Source organism: Equus caballus, chromosome 14 (assembly GCF_041296265.1).
Source record: "Equus caballus isolate H_3958 breed thoroughbred chromosome 14, TB-T2T, whole genome shotgun sequence".
Lineage (NCBI taxonomy): Eukaryota > Metazoa > Chordata > Mammalia > Perissodactyla > Equidae > Equus > Equus caballus.
Window position 1 is genome coordinate 24,543,400 of NC_091697.1, and position 21,483 is coordinate 24,564,882.

Sequence of the window (21,483 nt, forward strand, 5' to 3'; positions counted from 1 at the left end):
AAGGACCAAATTCAAATCCACTTCACTTCCTTGAGCTCTGATTTCTTCAAAATGGGCATATCGGTACCCATCTCACAGGGTTGTTATGAGAGCTAAGTGAGGTGCATTCAGGCAAACCTGCTAGCACATAGGTGCTCAAGGAAGGTTCGTCTTTATTATTCTATGCATCCCACCATTTTGTAATTCTCTTCTATTTGCCAGCCTCTTACACCAGAACGTGAGCTTCTAGATGGCAGGCGTTCTACTGGACTTACCTTCATCTCACTTTCACCCATGACCCTACCCCAAGCACTGACCCAGAACCTGTATGGAATCGGTGCCTGGACGTGTTTTGGGGTTGCTCGGATGACAGCCGATGCTGGCCGCAGGAAGGCTACCTGCCTTCTGTGAAGAGAGTGAGGCAGGCCATTCTTTTTCCTTCCCACTCACCCCCTTTCTCCCTTGCCGGCTGCTGTTACTGACTGTCCTGGGATGGGATGGGCATGGCAGGGAGAACAGAGGAGAGGTAAGAGGGGCAGGGAAGATCTCACCGGATGGGAACCGCCTTCAACTGCCCTCTACTCACTTCTCTCACGCTGGCTCTTGTGGGATGGTTTTGTGAGTTCTTGGGAGACTCCTCAACACAGTCCCGCAATGTGGGTGACATCCTCTCTTGAGGTTCCTTGCTTCCTCCATCCATATCCTTTCAGAATTATCTGTCCCCTCCAGCTTCCAGCTGTTGGGGGCCCACTACCTTCCAGGTGGTCCTTGTGGACAGACCTAGGATGATCTCATACCAGCCCTCTCACTCCAGTGGCCCCCGTCTAGTCCCTGGGAAACACTCATATACGCCTTCCCCAAGAAACCTGGGGAGTGTGGCCAGTCCCAGTGCAGCATTCCCCTCTGTTTCACACCTGCTGTGGGAGCAATCAGCAAGGTGTTCTCACCCTGTAGGTTTCCCAGGCACCGCCTGATCCCTCAGCTGCAGGGGACAGAGATCGAGTCCTCTGAGTGGTCTGTTGAAGTTCCTCTCTCTTGACTTGAGGTCAAGGAGAAACTCCCCTTAGGCTATGGTGGGGCCCCCAGTCCCAGCGCCTCTCCTAGTGTTTGTTCCCTACCCTTTTGCCCCCTCACTGAGATTGAAGAGTTTAAAACTCAGGTAACCAGGAGTTGGGTAGATCATTTCACAAGTGCCCGGGGTGACCCATCTCTCTGTGTACTTTGGATCCTGATATTTATTGCATCTTGGAGCTTCATCTGAAACTTCCAGTTTAATTTCCTATTACTTAAATTAATATATGTCTCAAAATTCATTTTTGAGGTTACAGTAGGCTGACTACTGCCCCCTCCCCCAGAGATGGCTATGAATCGCTCCCCAGAGGTTCAAGAGCCCGAGGGAGGTACTTCCTCCCCAGGCCTCAGCTTGCCTGTCTTTCACATCAGTAAAGAGGCTCGGGACCCAGCAGGTCTGCGGTTGATTTCTGGCTTCTCCCCTATTAGCTGTGATTTTAGACAACTTATTTTTACACTCCGTGCCTCAGTTTCCTCATCTGTAAAGTAAGGACGATAATATAGTGTGTGCTTGAAGGGTTGTTGCGAGAGCACCTGAGGAGGCTGTGTAAAGTGTTAGAATGGTGCCAGTGAAGGGCTCAGTGTGGACTCTTGCCGGCTGCCATGGGGTGGTCTAGCCCAGAGCCCGCCTCCACACAGCAGGCACCGCAGCGTGAGCTCCCTTCTCCACTCTTCAGTGTCTGCCCCTACAGTGAAGCCAGAGGACGGACTCGTGAACTGGCAGTTCTCCCTCTCACGCCAGCCAGCCCCTGCCCCTTGACGTTCACTCAATGTCTTTTCACTATCTTGTCCTTCTAGTAAAAATGGCAGCACCATTCCTGACGTGTTAAGTCTCTGTCAATTGTGAAATGCTTCATTGAGTTGAACATTTGTCTTTTTTGAGACTTCCCTGCACCTGGCCCTCCACCTCAGTTTGAGAAACCTCCTTCTGTGTGTACTCCTGGAAGATTGGGGCCCCCATTGCTCCCCAGAAGCTAAAAGGGCTCTATTCTCCTTCTTGCCACTCCTGGTTTACCAGGGTGTGTCAGGTGCTCCCACACGGGGCTTGGCATCTCCAACACCAAGAGCTGGAGGGACCCAGGTCAGGCAGACGTGTCCGGGCTGCACTATTCCTGATATGGACGAAAGCAGGTAGCGTCCATTGCCTCTCACCTCCACACCCTCTCATCTTATCTGCTCTCTATCTGCAGGGTTAGGAATGCTGAAATGACATCTCCCAGTCTCCCTTGGGATGGCTTCCTATGAGGATCTGTCAATGGGAAGCACTCACAGGAAATTGGAAAGTGAAGGAAGGGAGAAGCCATTTCCTTCAGGCTTCTGGCAATGGTTTTTAGCAGCCTAGCACAGCCGCAGGCAACTGAACATAACTGCTTCCGGCCTTCTGGCAGCATTGGTGGTGGTTTCAGCAGCACCTGCAGGAGCACAGCTCAGGATTCCCACTCAGCTAGAGTAATAAGGTTCTAACAGCAGCAGCAGCAGCACCTCCAGCAGCTCAGTGGGGCATGTCGGATCCTAGACTCAGGTCCATGGGGTGGTAGCAACCTCCTATCCTGCAGGTAACAGCCTATTTCCCTTTTTATCCTTCTCCCTTTTGCTCTTCAGCTCTTCCAACATCTTTGTAACCAATTCCCTGTATTAAATACCTACTGTTAGAAATAACTAGAATGGTTTCTTATTCTGATGGTTGTTGTGGCTCCTGATTCTTGGTCCTCCAGATCTATTCCATGTTCTACCCATCGAGCCTGAGTCTCCAGTCTCCCATCACTTCTGTGAGCCCTGATATTCCCCCTAAAAGTCCCCTTTCTCTATGAAAGTCCATTTCTGTGGCTTCCAGTCAAGAACCCTGACTCTACAACCATTAATTTGATTTCAGCTTTGAGGGCTACAAATAAAAACACATAGCTAATCTTTACTGAGACTTTTCTTTGTGTCTGGAACTGTTCCCAGTCATATCTGTTTTCTTATTTATTCCTCACAACAACTGGAGGGGATGGACATCATGACTGGCACCATTTTGCACACAGGAAATGATGGTGCAACTAGGTTAAGTAATTTGATCATACAGCAAGGAACTGCTAGAACCAAGATTTGAGCTAAAGTCACTCAACAACAGGTCTCTCTTTTAACTAATATATTCTGGGTAACATGAAATATGCACTTCAACTGCAAGAAGTATCATGATTTCAGAAACGTAAAACCCCGCACTATTCTAAGACACAGTGTGTACATGCTAAGGCCTCTCACTCTGGGGATTTGCTAGTGAGGCACCTCTGGCAATAGAGGTTTCTGCCCATGCTGTCACCTTGCTCCATCTGCCTCCTGACCGGCCTGGTGCTGCCCTGCATAGCCCCACATGGTGTGCACTGCCTCCTGTTTCTTGGGGTCTGTGAGTATAAAAACTTCTCCCTTAATGAGATTCATTTCCATGTCTGCAGGTCTTAACACACCTGGTTAGAACCAATCCCAGGTACATTTTAAAACAGAAGGCCTGGGTTCAAGTCCCAGCCTTGCCACTCACCTGCAGCGGGACCTGGGCCAATCATTTTCTCTCTCTAGGCCTCAGTGGCTGCACTGAGAAAAATAGGGGTGAGAAGAATAATAACTGTTTCATGGGGTTGTTTGGAGAAATAATGTAAACCGTAAATAAAAGAAAACCCACACACTTGAAACTCAAATCCACTCTGTCCATGTGAGCCGTTGAGTGTCACTCCTTACTGGGAATAGGGAATGGCCTCAGTTAGAGCATAAAGAGCAGGTGGCTTCAGGGTAAGGCCATGGATAGAGACCTCCCTGATGGGAACACACTCCCAAGTCCTTAAAAATCAGGGAGCAGAGCAGCCACAGAGAAAGGGAGACCAAGGAGCGATCCCAGCCAAACGGAGAGAACCATGGGTGGGGGAGCAGCAGCCCCAAATGGGGCACCCCAGTCTGTTCACCAAGTTCCCCTCACCCACCCTGGGCTGTCTGAGGACGCTACAAGGAGAGGGGGCATCAGGGAGAGGAGACAGAAGGGGTACATCAAATCCCAGAACTCAACTGCCAAGGAGAAACTTCCACACTCGGCTTGGAACATTCCTGCCTAGTCCCTGCTAGCGCTTAAAAAAATCCTCTTGCAGATTAAGACAGTTGATGATATCCAGTGTAGGCAAAGGGGCAGAGAGATGGGCACTCCTGTGCCCTGGTAGAGGTTGCGTAAAGTAATGTATCTTTTCAAGTGGCAATTCAGCATTAAGTATTGGGTAAAAATCCTAAAACGGCATGCTATTCTTTGGGCAGTAATTCTCCTCTTAGAATTTATCTAAGGATTGACTCAGACAAGCGCACTAAGATGTATATACAATGGTATTCATCACAGCAATGTTTATAACAGCAAAATACTGGAAGTAATCTAAGTATCCATCAATAAGGGATTGTCTAAATAAAGTGTTACATCCCTACTATGGAATGCCATGCAGACTTCTAGAAAGGATGTTGCAAATCTACATTTGTCAACAGTGGAAAGATGCCCATAGTGTGTTGTTGAGTAGGAGAAAAGAGGTTTGCAGAACAGCATGTATAGCATGTATTTCTGTCAAATTATACACGCTTGTGAATCTGCATGTAAACACGCAGGGGGAGGAATTTGGAGGGAAGATCACCAAAACGGAGACAGTGTTGTCTCTGGGTAGTGAGGTTTGGGAGATTTTTGCTTTCTTCCCTATACTTTTGTGCTGCAACAAGATAGAGGCCATTTTATTCAGCAGAATTCCTAGAATGGGATTTCTCAACCTCAGCAATGGAAAATTCTTTCTTAGGCTGGAAGCCTCTTTGTTGCGCAGGACTGTCCTGTGCATCACGGGGTGTTTAGCAGCATCCCTGACCTCCACCCGCTGGATGCCAGTAGCACTCCTTCACCCTCCCAAGCCAGAAATGTCTTCGGGCATTGCCAAATGTCCCCTGGGGGACGGGAGCTTCCCCAGTTGAGAAGAACTTCCTGGAGGAAGGGGGAGGCAGGCTGGATGGTAGGGCTGCTCCCAAGAGAAGCTCAGGAGACCCTGGCCAGCAGGTGATGAGGACGGAGCTCTGGACTTGCCGAGAAGGGGCCTGAGCGAGATCGCAGAGGGCCAGACATAACTCCAGTCTGTCACCCTCCAGTCTCCTGTGGAGTGCACGGTCCTGAGTGAGGCTGGAGGGACTGTGGAAAATCGTGATGAGGCCGAACCAAGATGGCAAGCTCAGCCACAGGAACAGGACTCGGGGGCCGGCGGGAACTTGTTAGAAAGCTGGCGACCTCCAGGGAGGGCTCTAAGCTCACACAGGTGGGAAGGAGGTTCTGAGCCTGCAGAGTTGGGGAGCTGCCGATGTAGAGTCTGAAGAGCTCCCCTAGGCCTTTAATAACTCTGGGTCACACAGTTCCTTAACTGTCACATGCAAATGGTGTCTCCATCCGAAACAGGCTGTCTGGGGTGCGTCAGGGCTTTGTGCCCACAATGGACCTCTGAGTGATAACAGTTACTAACACTCATTGATCGTAACTGCATGCCAGGCACTGCTCAGAGACCTTTATGTGTTACTCATGTAGTCCTCACAGCCCCTCTGTGAAGTTCTGACCATTCCCATGTTACAGATGGGGAAACTGAGTCACGGAGCAGTCAATTAAGTCACCCAAGCCCCCCTAACTAGTCCTTGTCAGAACTGGGTCCCAGGCTCAGTCAATCTGGCTCCAGAACCTGTGGTCTTAACAGCCCCAAATTCTACCTCTAAAGAGGTGTCAGGGGGCTACTGGACCCGCAAAGCAGGAGCGACGACGTTCCTGACCCCTCTGCTGACCGGCCTCTCCAGTGAGAACACCTGCCTATGACCCGCGGCCCTGCACGCGCCAATACAGTGGGAAGTGCTTTACAAACACTGTCTTTATTCCTCCCACAGCCATAGGAGACAAGCTCTGTTATTGCCATTTTCATTTTACTGATGGGGAAACTGAGGCTGGACCCATTGTCCCCTCCTTTGTCCTAACAGTGTGGCCCTTTGATCCCTGTGTTGCAATTGTTTATGCATCTGTGTCATACCCAATGGCTGGGGGCGGGGGGAGCGACAGTAGTACGTGCTCCTCACTCTTTTGGCTGTCCAGCATCTGTACCCCCTTCCTGGGTTTGGAGAAATGGCCACTGTGTGAGGCCCGACGTGCCTCACCTCTCTCTACAGAAGCCAAAAGACCTAGACGGGTGTTTTCCAGCCCCCGCACTTCTGCCGGCCTGTCAGGTGACCCCATCTGGGACACAACTCTGGATGAGGGACAGAGAGAAGCAGAATTCTGTCAGATTTATTTCATCACCGGGGTGGTAGCATCTGGGATCTTGAGGGCTGGGTGGCAGTGGCACGGAATTGAGAGTCAAGCGGTCCAGCAGCCAGGGCAGCAGTCTTGTTCTAATCAGATCACACCCTCAGGGTGACCTATTTGTGCTCTCAGCCTGTCAGCGCCCCCTTCAATCCATTCTGCAGGCTTCCTGCCCGGTATCCTTGCAACAAACCCCTTTGCTGATTAAGTAAGCCAAGATTTACTCTGTTAATAGCAACTAAGAATCATAGTGTATACCAAGAGGTCTTTTGTCTAGGTCAGGCAAAACGTCCCCAGCCAGTGTCCACTCTTGCCACCTGAAGCGTCAGGAAGAGGCCTGCAGATGGTCTGAGTGGAAGGCCTCACTCATACAAGTTCCCTAACCGGCTGCAGTTATGGTCAAACCAGACGCAGGAGGAGTGGCAGACCAGCTATGGGGAACTGAGCCGAAGCCGCTGTTGGGAAATCCTGTTCCTACGGAAACCCCACTCCAAGTTGACCTAATTATTGAAATAGCCTGAGATCCTTTCATCTAGTTGCTCCTGCAGCTCCGTGTCAACGGGGCCCCCTCCATTCTATGCGCTTGAGGGGAAACTGCCCTGTTCACCTTCAATTGCACGGCCTGTGGATTCCATGGCCCCAAACTGGCAGCGGGTCCACCAGCTGGGAGTAAGGTCATGTGATGCTGAATATGGCCACTCCAGCCCAAAGGACATCCAAGAAGGTCCCCAGCACTGACACACTGGGGCCAGACAGTACAGGCCAGGGAGGCGGGGAGGGCTTGCCTCTCTCCTCCCTTGCTCCGTCCTCATCACCTCAGTCCCTTGGGACCTCGCCTGCAAGGAGTGGTCAAGGAAACCTCCAATTTCAGGTGGTTGCTCAGGTGCGCCCCGGCCTCGGAAGCTCCCCTCCTTGTCCCTGTCCCTCACTACCATGGGCAGAGCTTTGACTCAACCGGATACAGAACCTGCCAAAACCCCCTCGTGAGTCTGGGGGGAAGAACCCTCCCAATGCAGACAGGCCAAATGGGCCCTCTGGGTGAAGGATAGTCACTTCCTTGTACTTTTTCACAGTGTAGACACCTAAGTATGCCTCCCTAGATAAGATTGCTTAGTTTCGCTTGTTTTTGAATATTTTTATAAATGGAATCATACTGCATGTATTCTCTTGTTTCTTACTGTCTTTGCCCAACATTCTATTTTTAAGAGCCATCCCAGGCTTGTGGGCATTAGTAGTTCGTGCATTTGCATGGCATGGAAATGCCACAATTCATCCATGCTACACTCCGTGGATGTTTGGGCGGGTTCAGAATGGAGTGCTGCTAATGAGGATGCGGCAAACACTTTGCATCCTCCAAATCTGGTTTATGGAATTTAATATATCTCCAGCAGTGTGCTCTTGGCCAGCACTTCAGGTAGAATTCCTTTTTCCGTATTTTATTTCCTACCATTCTGTATTTTTATGTTTTAGATGTGACCCTTATAAATAGCAAGCATATAGTTAGTTTGTATTTTTCCCTCATTCTGACAGTTTTAATCTTCTAAAAGAATTATTATTCCATTTGCATTGAATATAATTACTGATAATTTTGTACCTGCCTAAGCTGTTTTTCTCTTATGGATTAACTTCTTTGGGGTCATTTTTTTTCTCTTCTAATTTAGAAGGCATATACATTTTTAGGGCTTAACAAGCATCCTTGACTTATCAAAGTATAATTGATTAGTATGTTTATCTTCCTCACAAATAGAAAAGAGTTTAGGACACTTCAACTCCATTCGTCTCCCTCCTGACTTTTATATCATAGTTTCTGCGCATTTTAATTCTACGTGTATTTTAAGGGTCCATGATACATTATCAGTATTATTGGATCTTGTTGGTATTCTTTCAGATGTCCACTCATATTTACCACTTTCTTTGTTGTTCATTCCTTCTTTCGTTTCTCTTTGGTTTTGTCAGCACTGAGGTCATATTTATTTTATTTTATTTTATTTTTTGGTGAGGAAGATTGTCACTGGGCTAACCTGCCCATCTTCCTCTGTTTTGTGCATGGGATGCTGCCACAGCATGGCTAGATGAGCGGTATGTAGGTCCGCACCCAGGATCTGAACCCATGAACCTCGGGCTGCTGAAGTGGAGCGCATGAACTTATCCACTACGCCACCGGGCCAGCCCCAGTCATATTTGCTTTTTTTAAATGCCTTGAGTTATAATTTCCATGCCATACAATTCACCCATTTAAAATGGACAATTCTATGGATTTAGTGTGCAACCATCATCACAGCCAATTTTAGAACATTTTCATCCCCTCAGAAAGAAACCTCATACGCTTTAGCTATTTCCCCCTGTACCTCCATCATCCCCACCGCCTCAGCCCTAAGCAATCACTAACGTACTTTCCGTCTCTAGAGATTTCCCTACTCTGGACTGTCGCATTAATAGAGTCGTATAACGTGTGGACTTTTGTGACTGGCTTCTTGCTCTGAGCATAATGATTTCAAAGTTCATCCATGTTGTAGCGTGTATCAATACATCATTCTTTTTTTTAATCAATAAACTTTCTTTTTTAGAGGAGTTTTAGATTCACCGAAAAATTGTGTGGAAAAGATAGACAATTCCCATATAGCACATCCTGTTCCCACGTAAGCACCACCTCTCCCCCAGTAGACATCCTGCACCAGACGGGAACATTTCCTACCATCAATGGACTTACACGACATGTCATCATCACCCAGAGTCCACGGCGTACATTAGGGCTCACTCTTGGTGTTGTGCATTCTATGGGTTTGGACAAATGTGTGATGACAATTACAGCATCATACAGAATAATTCCACTGCCCTAAAAATCCTCTGTGTTCTGCATATTCATCCCTCTGTCTCCACTAACTCCTGGCAACCACTGATCCGTTTACTGTCTCCATAGTTTCGTCTTTTCCAGAATGTCATGGAGTTGGAAGCTTACAGTATGTAGACTTTTCAGGTTGACTTCTTTCACTTAGCAATATGCATTTAAGGTTCCTCCATGTCTTTTCATGGCTTGATAGCTCATTTCTTTTTAGTGCTAAATGATATTCCATTATCTGGATGTACCATAGTTTATTTATCCATTTGCTTACTGAAGGACATCTTGTTTGCTTCCAAATTTTGGCAATTATGAATAAAGCTTCCATAAACATCTGTGAGCAGGTTTTTGTGTGCATAGAAGTTTTACATTCATTTGGGTAGTTACCAAGAAGCACGTCTGCTGGGTCCTATGGTAAGAGTATGAGTAATTTTGTAAGAAACCACCAAATTGTCTTCCAAAGTGGCTGTGCCATTTTGCCTTCCCACCAGCAATGAGTGACTCTTCCCATTGCTCCACACCCTTGACATTTGGTGGAGTCAGTGTTTTGGATATTGGCCATTCTAATAGATGTGTTGTAGTCTCACATTGTTGTTTTAACTTGCAATTCACTAATGGCATATGCCCTTGAGCGTCTTTTCATATGCTTACTTGCCATCTATATATCTTCTTTGGTGAGGTGTCTGTTAAGGTCTTTGGCCCATTTTGTTAATCAGGTTGTTTGTTTTCTTATTGTTGAAGTTTAAGAGTTCTTTGTATATTTTGAATAACACTCCTTCATCAGATGTGTCTTTTGCAAATATTTTCTCCCAGTCTATGGCTTATCTTCTCATTCTCTCAACATTGTCTTTCACAGAGCAGAAGTTCTTAATTTTGATGAAATCTAGCTTATCAATCATTTCTTTCATGGATGGTGACTTTGGTTTTGTTTCTAAAAAGTCGTTGCCATATCCAAGATCATCTAGTTTTTCCTATGTTATTTTCTAGAAGTTTTATAGTTTGGGGTATGACATTTAGGTCTGTGGTCTATGATCCATGTTCAGTTAATTTCTTGTGAAAGGTATAAGGTCTGTGTCTGGATTCCTTTCTTTGCCTGTGGATGTCTGGTTGTTCCAGCGCCTTCTGTTGAAGAGGCTGTCTCTGCTCCAATGTATTGCCTTTGCTCCTTTGTCGCAGATTAGTCGACTACGTCCTTGGGGTCTATTTCTGGGCTCTCTCTCTGTGCCCTTGATCTTTTTGTCTGTTCTTTTGCCAGTACCACACTGTCTTGTCTACTGTAGCTTTCTAGTGAGTCTTGAAGCCAGGTGGTGTCAGTCCTCCAACTTTTTTCTCATCCTTCGGTATTGAATTGGCTATTCTGGGTCTTTTGCCTCTCCATAAAAACTTTAAAATCAGTTTTTCAATATCCACCAAATAACTTGGAATTTTCACTGGGATTGCATTGAATTGATAGATCAAACTGGGAAGAAATTATATCTTGACAATATTGAGCCTTCCAACCACGAACGTGGAGCAGCTGTCCGTTTATTTAGTCCTTCTTTGGTATCCTTCATCCGTTGTAATTTTCCTCATATATATACCTTGTACATATTTTGTAAGATTTATACTTCAGCGTTTCATTTTTTGAGTGCTAATGTTAATGATGTTGCGTTTTTAATTTCAAATTCTGCTTGTTCACTGTTGACATATAGGAAAGGAAAACAACTAACTTTTGTACTAACTTTGTATCCTGCAATCTTGCTGTAACTGCTTGTGAGTTCCCGGAGTTCTTTTGTTGATTCTTTTGGGTTTTCTACATAGACAATCATGTCATCTGTGAACAAAGACAGTTTTCTTTCTTTCTTCCCAATCTATATACTTTTTATTTCCTTTTCTTGTCTTATGCCATTAACTGGGACTTCCAGTGTGATGTTGAAAAGGAGAAGTGAGACAGACATTCTTGCCTTGTTCTTGATCTTAGGAGGAAAGCTAGTTTCTCACCATTAAGTATGATGTTTGCTAGATTTTTTTTGTAGATGTTCTTTATCAGGTTGAGGAAGTTCTCCTCCATTTCTAGTTTACTGAGAGTTTTTATCGTGAATATGTGCTGAATTTTGTCGAATACTTTTTGCGTACCCATTGGTATGATCATGTGACTTTTTTCCTTTAGCCTGCTGAGCTGATGGATTACATTAATTTATTTTCAAATGTTGAACCAGCCTTGCATACCTGGCATAAATCCCACTTGGTAGTAGTGTGTAATTCTTTTTATACATTGTTGGATTCAATTTGCTAATATTTTGTTGAGGATCTTTCCATCTATGTTCATGAGAGATATTGGCCTATAGTTTTTTTTTCTTATAATATCTGTGTCTGGTTTGGGTATTAGGGTAATGCTGGCATCACAGAGTGAGTTAGGAAGTAGTTGCTCTGCTTCTGTCTTCTGGAGGACGTTGTAGAGAATTGTATAATTTCTTTCCTAAATGTTCAGTAGAATTTACCATTGAGCCCTTCTGAGCTCGGTGCTTTCTGTTTGCAAGGTTATTACTTACTGATTCAATTTCTCTAATAGATATAGGTCTATTCAGATTGTCTGTTTCTTCTTGTGTGAGTTTTGGCAGATTGGTCTTTCAAGGAATTGGTCCATTTCATCAAGGCTATCACAACAGTGGGCATAGAGTTATTCATAATATTCCTTTATTATCCTTTTAATGTACATGGGATCTGTAGTGATGTCCTCTTTTTCATTCTGATATTAGTAATTTATATCTTCTCTCTTTTTTTCTTAGCCCAGCTAAAGGCCTATGGATTTTTATTGATTCTTTTTTCAAAGAACAAGCTTTTGGTTTTGTTGATTTTCTCTATTAATTTCCTGTTTTTTATTTCATTGATTTCTGTTCCACTTTCTATTATTTCTTTTCTTCTACTTACTTTGACCTTAATTTCTTCTTCATTTTTTTTGTTTTTGTTTGTTTGTTTGTTTTGTTTTTTTGAGGAAGATTAGCCCTGAGCTAACTACTGCCAGTCCTCCTCTTTTTGCTGAGGAAGACTGGCCCTGAGCTAACATCGTGCCCATCTTCCTCTACTTTATATGTGGGACGCCTACCACAGCATGGCGTGCCAAGTGGTGCCATGTCCGCACCCAGGATCCGAACCGGCAAACCCCAGGCTGCTGAGAAGCGGAACATGTGAACTTAACTGCTGCGCCTGGGCCAGCCCCTAATTTGTTCTTCTTTTTCTAGTTTCCTAAGGTGGAAGCTTAAATTATTGATTTCAGATCTTTCTTCTTTCCTAGTATATGAATTCAATGTTATAAAATTCCCTCTAACTATTGCTTTCACTGCATCCCAAAAACTTTCTTAAGTTGTATTTTCATTTTCATTTAGTGGATTTTTCAGTTTGTTCAGCTTTTAACTTATTTTTAGGACAAAGTGGCAATTTCTAAGTTCCTTACATAATGGACTGTAAAACTGAAGTCTCCTTCATTCCTTTTTATGACCAAATAATATTCCATTGTATAGATGTACCACGTTTTGTTTATCCATTCATCTGTTGCTGGACATTTGGGTTGCTTCTGTCTTTTTGCTATTATGAATAATGCTACTATAAACATTCATATACAAGTTTTTGTGTGGATGTATATTTTCATTTCTTGGGTATATACTTAGAAGTGGGATTATTGGATCATATGATAACTCTATGTTTACTCATTTGAGGAACTATCAGAATGTCTTCCAAAGTGGCTGCACCATTTTACATTCCCACCAGCAGTGCATGAGGGTTCCAATTTCTCCACCTCCTTATCAACACTTGTTATTATCTGACTTTATTCTAGCCATTCTGGTGGATGTGAAGTGGTGTCTAAGTTGTTGTGATTTGTATTTGCCTAAAGACTAATGATATTGAGCAGATTTTCATGTGCTTATTGGCCATTTGTCTAGCTTCCTTGGAGAAAAGACTATTTAGATCCTTTACCCATTTTATAATTGGGTTGTTTGTCTTTTTATTACTGAATTGTAACAGTTTTTTAAATATATATTCTAGACACAAATTCCTTATAAGATATATGACTTGCAAATATTTTCTCCCATTCTATGGGTTGTCTTTTCATTTTCTTGATGGCGTTTTTTAAAACACTAAAGTTTTTAATTTTTATGAAGTCCAATTCATCTATTTTTTCATTTGTTGCTTGTCTTCTTTCATTTCTGACCTTCTGTCTGAGACAATTTGCTTCTGAAGAATACCCTTAGTGAATGTCCACTGGTGACCTTTTGTTTGTCAAAATTGTATTTATTTCACATCCACTCTTACAGGATACATCTCTGGGTCCAGAATACTATGCTGGGGTTGTTTTCTTTCAGCACATTAAAGATGTCACTTCACTGTCTTCCGGCTTCTATTGTTGGTTTTGAGGAGTCAGCTATTCTTCTGCTACTACTTTGAAGATACCATCCCTTTTCTCTCACTTCTTTTGAGATTTTTTCCTTGTCTGTGGTTTTCTTAAGATTCTCTGTGATGTGTCTATATATGGACAATTTTTTTTGCAATCCTACTTGGACTTCTTGAATTTATCAGTACTGGAATTGGTGTCTTTCCATAGATCTTGGAAGTTCTCAGCCATTATCTGTCTCTTTGCTTCTAGAACTCCACCCCAATCACATATGTGTTAGATGTTCTCACTGCATTCTCTCATCCTCTCTTCAATATTTTTAATCTTTTTATTTCTCCTGCTGCATATAGGACACTTTCTTCTAATCTGTCTTCCAGTTCATTAATTTTCTCTTCAACTGTATCTATCTACCATTAAACTGACTTTGTATCCTTAATTTTGTTATTTTTTCAGTTCTCAAAGTTTATTTTGCTCTTTTTCAAATCTGCAGTGTTGCTTTTTATAGTTTCTTGTCCCTTTGTATTTCTTTAAACATGGTAAACATTGTTATCTTATAGTCTGTGTCTGATAATTCTAATAATTGAAGTTTTTATGTCTATTTCTGTAGTCTGTAGTTTTCCTGGTTCTCACTCAGGTTTATTATTTCCTTGAGTCCCTGATTTTTTTCACTGTGTGCTGGACATTTTATTTGAAAAATTATTTGCAAGAATGATTTGTCACCTAAGATGGTGGTATTTTCTCCAAAGATTTTTTGTTTGCTTCTGCCAGGAGTCTGGGAACTCTACCAGAAGTCTTGGAACTCTACCAGGCTGGAACCACCTTAACCTAAGTTCAAGGCTTAATGTTCCCTGGATCACCTAGACCACAAAACCAGAAAGTCCATGAGAGAGTGGGTTTACTTATGACCCATCATAACTTTCAGTGTAGACGTTCAGGATCCCATCTTAAAATGAGGAAGGAGAAGCATTTATCAAAGTCCCCACTTTTGGTAGACTCTAGGCTTTAAATTTTGTCCTGAGGCCACGAAAACCATGACTGTTTCTTCTGGATTAGTAAATACTCTTAGGGAAAATGCAGCTTTGGGTACCAGGCTTACTTCTTTGGGTTCTCATTTTTTGCATATTGTGCTCAGCTAATTCCTCATTCTCTTATTGTCTCTTTGGTGCTTTTAAGATGTTTTTTATATTCCACATGCTTTTTTCAGTTGTCCTCTGTGGGAGATTTGGTCCTAATTAACTGTCTCCCTATACAGTGCCTTATGCAAGCTTCATATCAGTTTTATTGGGTACATAGGGTTATTTACGTTTTGTTGATATAGAAAGTGAGGCACAGAGTGGAGAAGTGACTTGCCCCAGATCACACAGAGGACGTGGCAGAGCATGGATTGGACATCAAGAGGCCAAAGCTCCTTTGTACCTCACCTTTCACAAAACAGGTGCCAACTATTTCTATAAAACAGGTCCCATGCACTTCAGCAGCACTTACTGAGAGGACCAACTGAGATGACCATTACGAAAGGGTTTCCCATTGCGGAAAATTCTCTGCCCACTGCAGAGTGGTTCACAAGGAAACGTTACCCACCAGTGACAAGACCTTTCACTGAAGTGGCCTTGAGACTCCCTGAGATCTGCATCATTGGTTTTAGGAGCTGAAGCCAGGTTTCCGGTCACCTCCTCATTTACTGTGTTTATTCCTTTAGCGTTTAATTAGCACCTACTCTGGGCGAGCCTGTGCTCAGAGATCTCCTGCCTCACGGAGAAGAATCAACAAGGACTGTATGATATGGTGTGACCCATGCCTGGGGAGCGCTGGGAGCAGTGAGGGGAGACAGCAGTGATAATAAATAAGACAATTTCCATTTATTGGGCAATTACCATGTGCCAGGCACTGACTGCCCTGAGAGGCACGCACGCACGTGCACGTGCACACACACACACACGTGTATATCTATATAAATATTCACAGGTCCTAGGGGTTAGGCCCTGGATGTCTTCAGAAGCCATTATTTAGCCTCCCACTATATATATTCTTCCTGAGTTTGTCAATATGAAGGACTCAATAAAGCCTATTCATTGATCTATTGAAAGGAGCTATTGTCCACTAGCCCTGTTGCCAGATGAGGACACTGAGCTCAGAGTTGAATCCGTGCGTCCACATCCCACAGATGTTACACACGGCACTGAGTGCCAGCCACTGTGCTGGGGGCTGAGGAGGGAATCACACACAGGGCAGACAGCCCTCTTTCACAGCCTGAATGGCTCTGTAACCAGCTCAAAAGCCTCCGACTTTACCCCCAGTGTGGGCAGCTCAGCATGGAGAGGTGGTGGAAGGCTGCCCTAGTTGGGGGCAGGGAGGTCCCTCCAGCTGCTTACGATTCACAGAGAGGGGTTTTCTAGATGGACGAGCTGAGTGGGGATGTTCGAGGCCGGGGGAGCAGTGTGTGGACGCATCAGGGCACAGACTCTCCTCATTCTCGCTCTGTTTGGGGAGGAACGCAGCCTTCACCTGCATCTTCCATCCAAGTGCTGAAGTCGCATCTTGTTACAGGGAAGTAGGTCACATTCCAGTCCCCAGAAAGGAAACTGCTACCTGCATTGTGACAGGGTGTGAAACTGCCGCCTCTGTTCCCTCTCCCACAGGCGTCCCTGGGGTCCGCTCTGCCCGGGGGTGGTTCCCGGAGCAGCTTCCCTCTCCTGCCTGGCATGTGAGCCCTGCAGAATTCATTAGTGGCCCCTGAGCTGGCCCTGTTAGAGGTGAGGGTACAGAGGGGAGAGCCTGCAGTGGGCGTGGCACCCCAGCCCACCTGCTGGCCCAGCTGACTCATAGCAGCTGGGAGGGGCCTTTTCCCACAAGAAAGCTCAGCTCAGGAACCCTGCAAGGAAGCGTCCTCGCCAGCTGCCCCTTGGCCAGGATTTACTCCCACGCACAGAGCTGCGGCCTTCCTTTGGGGTCTGCAGCCACTCCAGGGAACTCTCTGGATGAGAGTAAGTCCAGGCCTGGTGTCCGGTCACCCTGAGGCCCTGCGGTCGTGCGGTCCGTGCTGCTGCACCTGCTTCCTGGAGCTGTGGTGGGAATCACCGAGCTGAGCAGGAGCCGGGCCCCCGAATGGTGTAGTCGGGCTGAGGATGCCAAGTTCTGCAGGGAAACGTGAGAGGTGGTGGAAGTGGATTTGGAGACAGACTGGCACGGTGGGCAGAGCTGTCTAAAAAGGGCCCCAGAATCTTGTTCTGTGTGGTCTGAGCACTGAGCTATCAGGGGCCAGCCTGCTCCCACAGGCTGAGGGCGCCCTGTCCCCACCACCACCCCTGGGGGAACTGTGAGATTCCATTGGCCCCCAAAGGCCCTAAGGTCCCTGGGTGCCAGCAGTCAGCAGCCCCAGACAACCCCAAAACGGCCAGGCCCCCAACTCCACTCTGCCTGCTCCCAAGTGTTCTACGATCCCCCACTGTCTGGGCTGCTCTCTCAGATTTACCATTTAAAGGGACACCCAGGGAGGTCGCTCCACTTGACTAAGGGAGGGGATGTGGGGAGACCCCTGGCTCAGGAGGCTTCAGCCCAGGCCACTTCCGTTGTGGGCCCCCAGGGCTGAATCGGCCCCATCAGAGAGCCGTGCTTGCCTTCTCTCGCTACCTATGGGGAGGAGGGAATGAAGCCCTGTGTGTGGAAAGTCCCATCCAGCAAGGGCTCCCTGTGGGCCAGCAACTTCCATCTGTTGTTCTGCCAAAGTCCATCCCTGTATTAGTTTCCTGGAGCAGTTGTAACAAACGTGGGAGCTTAAAACAACAGAAATTTATTCTCTCACAGTTTTGGAGGTCAGAAGTCCAAAACCAAGATGGTGGCGGGAGAATCCATCCCGTGCCTCTCTCCCAGCTTCTGGCGGCTACCAGCAGACCTAGATTGCAGCCACTTCACTCCGGTCTCTGCCTCCATCCTCACATCATCTGTGCTGTGTGTCTGTCTTCTCCTCTGTGTGTCTCTTATAAATACACCTACCATTGAATTTAGAGCCCACCGGATAATCCAGGATCATCTCATCTCAAGACACTTAATTACAAATAGGGTCACATTCACAAGTTCTGGGGGTTAGAAAAGGGACATACCTTTTGCGGGGGCACCATTCAACCCATTACAACCCCCTTCCAACTTCTCCAGAAGATGTAATGGGTCTTTTTATTTCACCAACTAGAGAGAGGGAGGCGAGAAGAACCTGTTATGTGCCAGGCACTTCTACATTCGTTATCTCAACTCTCCATTCAACGTCTCACCGAGCTAAGAATTCTTATTTCCTCTGTCCAGCTATGAGGTAGCACAGGGGGTTGGACACCGGGTCTGTCTGTGTTGTGCAAAGGGATCCCTCCCAGGTCTCCCCGTCAGGGATTGGGACTTGGGATGAATCCTACAACATCACGTGGGATGGGTTAAGGAAGATGCTTTCTTGGACAAAGGGGGCACTCACAGGGGCCAAGGGTCAGCAAGAAATGAGAAGACAGGGAACCCCCAAACCTCCCATCACCTCCCAGAGAGGAGGACCAGGGTTAGGGCACTGCTGCGGTGCTGGATATATAGCAGGGCCGAATTCCTGCCCTTCTGGGGCTTACGTTCTGGTGGGAGGAGACTCAATGTGCAACCTAATGGCAAGTGGTACCGTGAAGGAAAGTACAGCAGGACAAGGGGGCAGAGAGCAACGTGGCAGGTTGGGGAGGTGTGGCTGGGGTGCGGAGATGAGACTGAGCACGGAGAGCAGAGCGCTGGAGTGGAGAGCAGACGAGGGCCGCAGGGCAGTCGGGCTGCCGCGATGGCGATGGCGGGGGCGCCGTGCGGGGCGTTTGCCTTTTCTCGGGTGCAGCAGATGCCGTTGTGGGGCTGAGAGCAGAGGAGTGAGGAGATCGCCTGCACTTTTTAAAACTCACTGTAGGAGGAAACACCAGACAAGCCCGAACGGAGGGACAGGCTACTAAATAACTGCACTGTACTTCTCAAAAATGCTAAGGTCATGACAGACGAAGACCGAGGGATGGGTCCAACTTAAAGGAGACTGAAGGGACACGGCAACGGAATGCAATGCATGCTCCAGAATTTTCTTTTGGGACAGCAGGCAGAATGTGATGAAGTCTGCAGGTTAGCTAACAACACTATACCAATGGACTGTTTTCAGCCATCGTACTGTGGTGATGTAAGAGAGTGCCCTCGTTTATAGGGAACGCCTGCTGGAATATTCGGGGGGAAGGGGGCATGACGTCTCCAGCTTACTCTCAAATGTCTTAGAAAAGCGATCTGTGTGCGTGTGTGTGTGTGACAAAGAATAAAGTATAGGGAATTGAGTGAAGAGTGTGAAAAGTCTTTGTGCCATTCTTACAATTTTTCTATAAGTCTAGGATTTATGTCAAAATAAAGTTAAAAGAAAAAGGTAAGGCTGCTGTGTGGAGAGCTGGTTGTAGGAGAGGCAGGGTGGGGGCAGGGAGGGTGAGGAGGGGGCTGTGCGGCCGAGCAGAGAGAGGATGGCAGCATGGGTGATGGTGGTGGCTGTGGAGGGGCGGGTGGGGAGCTGCCAATGGGGAGGCATCAGGACTTGCAGATGCGTTGGACTTGGGCCTGAGGGAGAGAGAATAAGCAAGATCTCTCACCAGATCAAGGCTCTCCTCAGGACGGGGTGTGGGGTGCAGCTTAGGGGGAATACCAAGAATCCACAACCTACAACAGCAAGAGCCTCGTAGCTTCCAACGCCATCCACAGCGCCGACAGCCTGGAGACGGGGTTTAATGCTGTGGAAGCGGACGAACGCATGCAGGACGTCCACACAGGGAAAGAGAGGAGGCGCCTCCAATATTTAGAAGTTGCTTGAGAGAAGAAGGAGTTTCTTTTTAAGCCCTAGGGGTGAGTGATTCACATTGACTTTTTCTTGAGTGCTTCCTGTGTACCAAGCACCGCACAATGCATTTTAGACACATTATTTTTCTTCTTCTCACAACAGTCTTGTGAGACGAACATCACTATCCCCAATGATACAGCTGAGGCTCAGAGAGGTGGTGACTTGCCCAAAGTCACACAGCCAGGAAGCAGGACTGGCTTTTGAATCTGGTCCGTGGCCCCAGAGAACCTGCCTGGGAGATCCTGTTTTCTCTCACATCTTGCCCTTCTCCCCAACAGGACTGAGGTCTCCCCTCTTGAAGGGAAGCCACGCAGCTGTTTTTTCCTGACAGCTGCGAGGCTATCTCCAAGGGAGGAAGCATTTTGTTGCTGATCCAGCCCCTTCCAGGAAAGAGCCCCTGAATTGCAGGATTCCACACCCTCACTCCTCTGACATGCAAACCTAGACCTGGCCGCTCCCAGAGAAAGCCCTTTGGCTCCCAGCATTCTCCATTTTTCCTCTCTGAAAACAGCTCCCAAGAGGGTGGGGCTCAGCATCCTCCAGCCCTGATCCACTTTCTGGATGGGCGCCCTCGCCCACTCCCGTACTTATCGCCATTGTGAACAAAAATCGATAGCAATCGCTATGAGTCATCAAGAGCCAACTGGGTGCCAGGCTCTCTCTGCACATCATGGCCAATTTCCCAGGGCCCAGTGAGGTTGATATTTCCATCCTCATTTTCATATCGGAGTCTGAGGCTCGGAGCAGTAAAGGAATCTGCCCAAGTTCACGGAGCCAGGGAGTGGCCAGGCCAGGACCCAGCCCACCAGTACGTCCCCAGCACAGGGCACAGGGCTGCCCCACTGGTGTTCAATAACGACAACTTTTTGAATGAACTCAAGTCCACCCGAGGGTCTGACCACAAAGCTCTTTCCTGCCTCTGAGCTTTAGGGTCATGAACGCAGGTCAAGCTGAAAAGCACAAAAGGTTTTGCTGCCCTGGCCCCAGCCCCTGCTGCTAAGCTCTGGGTTTCCAGCATGCATCCCTCCTGCCTGCTCTCTCTGTTCCAGCCTCACCCGCCACACCCAGCCCAGCCCAAGCCCGGACATGGCCCGAAAAACCCTCTATTCCTGATCCCACCTTGGGTCTTCTTCTCCTCTGGGCAGCCCAGCGCCTGGAAGGACGAAGAAGTAGGAGATACTGGTGGGTAGGGTGGGTGGGTGGGGCTGAACAGAAGAACAAAGAGAGCTCCTTCTCCAAGAGCTGGAAGGCTTGGCGTTCTTGCTGCTTTAGGCCCAGACACATTCCTCTGTGCGCTGCACAGCCTAGAAAAACAGGTCAGTTGTGTTCAGTTCAGCAGCTAGGCACTGAGTGTCCACTGCATCTAGGCGGGGCTGGCTAACTGCTGTGACAAACCGCCCCTCGTCTCCGCGGCTTAGCACCGTAAAGGGTGTTTGGGTTTTTGTTTTGTTGTTTTGCGTGACATCTGGGAATTACTTTAGAAAACTCCAGCAAACAATTTAAAAAGTAGGGTGGGGATGGTAAATGAAGAAGACTGGGAAACGCTGATAGTTTTTGAAGCTGAATGGTGGATGGCCAAGGTGGGTCATTATACTGTGCTCTCCTCTCCTTTTGTATATTGGAAACATTTATGGATGTTTATTTCTCACTCACACAAAGTCCAATGCCCATGATCCTGGCCCGTGGCTCTGCTGGGTGGCTTTGGATGCTCCAGGACAAAGGCCACTTTCATCTTGTGGCTCCTCTGGCATCCTGTGATATCCTGGAATCATCCAAACAGCAGACCCGGAGAAGAAAGAGAAGATGACATACCCACTACTTAGCCCCTCATCCTGAAAGCGGCATGCTACCCTTCTGTTCACAGGGCATTGGCGAGAACTAGTCACATGACCAGCAAGGAGTGCTGGGAAATGTAGTTCCTGGCTGGGCAGTACTTCCCAGCTCCACCACCATATAATGTAAGGGGAACTCTAACCTTGGTTGGTCAGCTGATCATCTTGGTTATACCGTGTTTGGGGTATGTCCGTGTCTAGGGTGAA

At 46.9% G+C, this 21,483-nt stretch overlaps 1 long non-coding RNA gene across 1 annotated transcript; it reads right to left on the reverse strand.

Moving 5' to 3' along the window:
* Window positions 1–15,409: 15,409 nt before the first annotated feature.
* On the reverse strand, window positions 15,410–20,691 carry LOC111767731 (uncharacterized). The gene is made up of 5 exons (XR_011425000.1): window positions 20,564–20,691; window positions 17,676–17,757; window positions 17,378–17,551; window positions 16,379–16,710; window positions 15,410–16,164 (listed from the first exon to the last, which is right to left on the reverse strand). It is a non-coding gene; the product is annotated as an uncharacterized lncRNA (long non-coding RNA).
* Window positions 20,692–21,483: the final 792 nt, after the last annotated feature.